Consider the following 6,000-nt stretch of genomic DNA (forward strand, 5'->3'; position numbering starts at 1 on the left):
ATTCCAGCAGATATACTTTCTCATGTTGTGTGACACTGCATGCACTTGGCAAACTGCACCTGGCAAACGACCTCCCATCTATGAAACCTCTAACATTGGCTGAAAGTTTGGCTATCCTAGCTACACATACGGCGGGGATGGGGGGAGAGAGAGAGCTCCTTTGAACACAGTAAGACTTGGTTTTTAAAGGATGTACAGAACTGTGTGACATGGCTGCAGTCCCATGAACATTACATAAGGGTAAATATTACTCTTTATGCAAAAGAGTAAACCTGATTAGGATTACACTGTAAATAATATCCATCTTACTATGTGCTAGCAAATCATAGCTGCTGCTGCTGCTGCTGCTTTTTCAGTGCATGCCATCAGCACTGTGCTAAAGGTCTTATCTGAAGCAGGCTGTATGATGAATGCCACACTTTTTTTGCCGGACAGACGAAAAGCTAGCAAGTCACAGAACTGCTGTTGAAAAATCCTTTAGATTACTCATCCTTGTGTTTTCAGAACAAACACGAGAAAGATACAGTAAGGTGACAACTTTCATTGCCTGCAAACATTCTAATTCCTTAAAGGATACCAGCAAAACTCAGATCACATGTGTTTCCTAAGAGTGTATTCTATTGCTGTTCCGTGTGTGTGTGTGTGTGTGTGTGTGTGTGTGAGAGAGAGAGAGAGAGAGAGAGTTTTCTTTTCTAGCTTCTTAGATGGTGTGATCGCTAAGCTTTCCCTGACAGTATACTTGTTCAAAGAGTGAACACCTGTTTATTTGTACAGCTCAACTGTTTTATTGCATACATATTCTTGTACACAGGCCTGCTATTTTATGGCATGGTGGTATGTAAATAATATAATTTAATAAATAAATTACAGGTACACGGACTGTCCACTCATTGAAGGTTACATGTGAATAACTGTAGGATCATGCAGCTTATCTATTTGTGTACACAGAAGGCTTGTACACAATGAACACAGGCACAAGCTGTCTCTACATGTACAACGTCTGTGTAACAGAGTGCACGCTTGTTCATCTCAGCTATTTTGTACACAGGTACGCAAATTGTACACTGATTGGATGCAATGTGTGAACACCCCTACTTAAACAAAATGCACACTTGTTGAATGTAATATAGTTGTCTTTTAAAGGATATGAGTAAAGGTGTAAAAGGTAAAGGAGCCCTGGATGGTTAAGTCCAGTCAAAGATGACTATGGGATGTGGCACTCATCTCACTTTTCAGGCCAAGGGAGCCTGCGTTTGTCCACAGACAGCTTTCTGGGTCATGTGGCCAGCATGACTAAACTGCTTTTGGTGCAACGGGACACTGTGACGGAAACCAGAGCTCACGGAAACACTGCTAGGTTGGCATAAGCTGGGACAGAGCAACAGGAGCCCACCACCATCGTGCAGCTTCAAACCACCAACCTTCCGATCAGCAAACCTAAGAGGCTCAGTAGTTCAGACCACAGTGCCACCCGCATCCCAAAGGATATGAGTAGCAACCCCCAGTAAGGATTGAAAATGCTGTCCCTTTAGCTGCTTGTTCTCTGTAACAAAGTGCAGGAACAAATCCATGCTACCACGAAGGAGCATTGCCACCCCCATCGTTCAGTTCACTGAGGTCCAGCTTCTGGCAGCTCCCTCACTGCGAGAAGCGAGGTTACAAGGAACCAGGCAGAAGAGGGCCTTCTTGGTAGGGTGACCGCCCTGTGGAATGCCCTTCCATCAGATGTCAAGGAAATAAACAACTATCTGACTTTTAGAAGACATCTGAAGGCAGCCCTGTTTAGGGAAGTTTTTAATGTTTGATGTTTTGTCATGTTTTTTAATATTCTGTTGGGAGCCACCCAGAATGGCTGGGGAAACCCAGCCAGATGGGTGGGGTATTATTATTATTATTATTATTATTATTATTATTATTACCGAATACTCTCTGCCCCCACAAGTATGTGATAAGTGTAGCATAGGGACAAAGGAATCTACCTTATACTGAGTCAGATCCAGTGGTCCATCTACCTCTATATTATCTACATGGATTGAAAGAGAGGAGATGTCCTAGCCCTGCCTTGGAGATGCCAGGGATGAAACCTGGAACCTTCTATGTGCAAGACAAATGCTCTACCACTGAGCTATGGCCCTTCTCTAAAGGTCTTTTTTTTTTTTTACCTCTTCTGGACAACCTGTTCCATGTTCCCCATCTTTATATAAAACACAATTGTAATGTTTAAGACAATGCATTCTCGGGACACCAACTGCATAGAGTTGCTCCTAGAGATAACTGGTGCACAGCTGATTCTATAATCAGCCCCACCTTCCTACCTCCTGGGGGAAAAAATAATTTTCTGTTTTCAAATTAGAAGAAAACCCTAAGAACACTGTGATGGAAGCCAGAGCGCACAGAAATGCCGTTTACCTTCCCGCCGGAGTGGTACCTATTTATCTACTTGCACTGGCGTGCTTTCGAACTGTTAGGTTGGCAGGAGCTAAGACAGAGCAACAGGAGCTCACCCCGTCATGGGGATTCGAACCACCGACCTTCTGATCAGCAAGCCCAAGAGGCTCGGTGATTTAGACCACTGCATCACCCGCATCCCATATTGTGGGTTGTATTCAATGTTAGTTAGGGAAGCTTTTAATATTTGATGAATTATTGTATGGTATTTTAATATTTTGTTGGAAGCCGCCCAGAGTAGCTGGGGAAACCCAGCCAGATGGACAGGGTATAAATAATATATTATTATTATTATTATTATTATTATTATTATTATTATTATTCAAATTAGACCCACTGAAATTAATAGGCATGACAAACTTACCTTTATTAATTGCAATGGGTCTCCTCTGAGTCAAACTTAGTTGGAATCAACTGCATTAATTTAACATGTTTATAAACCATTTCACAGCCAGAAACATAGGAGCCAACTCCTAGGGGCTGAGGTCCCTTTGCCACCCCCACCCCCCACTAAAATATTTAAAGGGGCTGCCCTCCCAAACTTAATGAACATTGCCACTCAACTGGTCATGTCATGTGATCGATTATGTGGGGCATTATTATTTTCATAAATTGAATACTGTACTTCAGAGGGAAAGCCCTCTCGAACAAACATCTACAGCAGCTACTTAAATTATAAGAGGCTAGAATGATACTTGTCTAAATACCTGGTAATTGATTCCAGAGGGCTGCAGCTGCAACACTAAAAAGCCTGTTGCTAGTGTAAATTAAGCACACCTCTGGAGCATGCAGTGGTACTCTCAGCAGTGCTTCTTTATTTAACAGAATTTATATGCCGCGTAATCATAGATAACCTCTGAAGAGCACATTTGTGAGGCAGAGATATATGGGGCAAGGTGGTCCCTTGGATAGCAGTTTGATTGATTGATTGATTGATTGATTGATTACGGTTCTTGACCAGCACACATAAATATGCAATACATAAAACAATAAAAGAAAAACAGTAATAATCTAAAAATAGGCAATAAATATAGGTTTTAACAATTGTTTAAAAGAAAACTGATTAAAAGGAGTGTTACTACTTAGGGAGGTAGACTACAGCAATTAATAACACTGGGTCCTCTTTAGCTAGTCCTGAAGATGTTCTGAAGATATTTGGACACTGCTAATTAGATTAGACCGAATTTTTATGACTCTAGCACAGAATTTGGCTACCTTCGCTGACACATTAGCGTTATCGTCGGAAAGAAGCCACTCTATATAGAAATTATCCGAGCGTCCAGGTAGCTCTGCCAGTGTAGTGTGGATAAGCTCGCCTTGCACCTCCTCGTAGAAGCAGCATCGCAGAAGTATATGGCTGATAGATTCCATTTCTCCTGATCCACACAAGCAGCATCTCTCACATAAAGGGATCCGTTTGTACTTCCCTTGGAGAACTGGATAGCAGTTTCTTCTGTGGCATCAGCCTGATACCACCGAGTACATATCAGGTTCCACAAATGCTGCAGGGCACCAATATCATGGTTTGGAGAAGGGCTACAATTCTGTGGTAGACCACATGCTTTGATTGCAAACTGTCCTGGGTTCAATCATCAGCATCTCCAGGTAGGGGTGGAAAAGGCCTGTCTGAAACTCTGGAGAGTGGCTCATGGGGGGTAAACAAGGCTTGTTTGACAATCCTAGCTCTGTATGTTCTTAAAATTCTTTATTGCGATCCTGCAGTCCTGCTTGCTATATGCTCTGCTGGAACCCAATTGCATTGGGGGGAGTTGTCATTTTAATAACATATTTGTAACATTCATTTCACTTGTACTTGATGTTCTCTGAAGCTCCTCTGCTGGAAAAAAGAAGAAGCAATGAACTCTCAAATAAAACTGCTCTGAAATTACCTGCCAACGGTTCTGTGCTTCATATACGACATTAATGGGCATGAGCTCAATAATTGACGAGTCATTCTAGTGTGCAGAAACAGGGAAAGTTTCCAGCAAGGGGTATCTACTAGAGCAAAGTCAATTACAGTTATATTGGCTCTTGAGAGATCCTTACCTGGTTTGCATTTCTTAAAAACCTTTCACCACATTCCTTTGGCAATTGCTCTTACTCTCTGAAAATGTTCTTCATGATATGGTGTGGTGGAAATTACAAATTCCTCAGGAATGGAGGCTGCTTATAACTCAAAAACCTGTGTAATGACTCTTAAGACTAAACTACATGTTGCATTAAATGTGATCATGTAATTTATTTACAGTGGTACCTCGACTTACTAATTTAATGCATTCCGAACGCACATTCGTAAGTTGAAAGAATTTGTAAGTCGAATCCCATAAGAATGCATTGGGAGAAAAAATTCGTAAGTCAAAGCAATCCTATCTAAACCGCATCCAAGATGGCGGATGGAGCTCCGTTCGTAAGTAGAAACATTCGTAAGTAGGATTATTCGTAAGTCGAGGTACCACTGTATATGGGAGTTTTAGCAGTCATGTGGGAGGGGAAATGATCTTCGGATCACAGCACATAAGGAAGAGGGTTAACCCTTTCCTTCATGAGGCAGTCCTGGGTGGAATCTACACACATATTTAAAGCGCTGTGAAACTGCTTTTTTTAAAAAAAGACGTTTTGAAAAATACATTGGATTTTGCATAGCTTACTGTCACCATCTAGTTTCACATTTATGTATTGCACTTTACAACACATTTAAAACATTTTATTTGCAGCTGTGTAACTGAGTCCCTGGTGAAAAAATCACACATGCACAGAAGATGCTCCTCATTCGAGAAGAAAAACTGTCCTTACCAAGGCAAATAGCAGTTAGCAAGGGCAATTTTCATTGCAACCATGCCTCTGGGGAAGAAAAAAGTAATCATCCTTTCCTGCCCACCACAGTCCCAGTGCTTAACTAATCCGCTTCCACTCCCACCCCCCGCTCCTCAGCATGGCTGCTAGTGGAGGGGAGCAGGGACCCACACAATCAGATCCTCTGGAACTGCAGGGGAACAAACTTAGCTGTGATTCCTGCATTGCAAGGCTAGATGAAACTTTGGGTTGCTTTTCAGCTCTACAATTCTGTGATTCTAAGATTCAGTGCATGGGTGTGGAACCTCAGGGCCAGTCGTCAAATGTGCCCCTCCAGGCCCTTCCAAGTGGCCCTTGGGACTCTGCCCAGGCTATGACCCCTGTCAAGGCTACACTACTTGCTAGCCCTGCTCCCCACCCTCTTCACGTGCTTTTCTTTGTTCTTGAAATACATTATACTGTTATGGGCAGTGCTATTTTTCTAGAAAAAGAGGTGCCAGAACTCACTGTGATAAGCTCCCTTGTTCTTTTAGAATGGCAATGGATCCTACATGTGAGTTCTGGTGAGTTCTGGCTGGCCGGGGGGGGGGGGAGCCCTGGTTATGGGTTAGTTGGGGAACAGAGATTCTCTAGGTCCCTGGGTGCCAGATTTCCCCCTCTAGATTCTTGGGTGCCGGGGTTTAATCGGAGCTGAAAGTCTGGGCTTGTTTTTCTGAGGGGCAGAGGAAGATGATGCCATTAAGCCATCTACAAGACAAA

This window comes from Zootoca vivipara, chromosome 7 (assembly GCF_963506605.1).
Source record: "Zootoca vivipara chromosome 7, rZooViv1.1, whole genome shotgun sequence".
Classification (NCBI taxonomy): domain Eukaryota; kingdom Metazoa; phylum Chordata; class Lepidosauria; order Squamata; family Lacertidae; genus Zootoca; species Zootoca vivipara.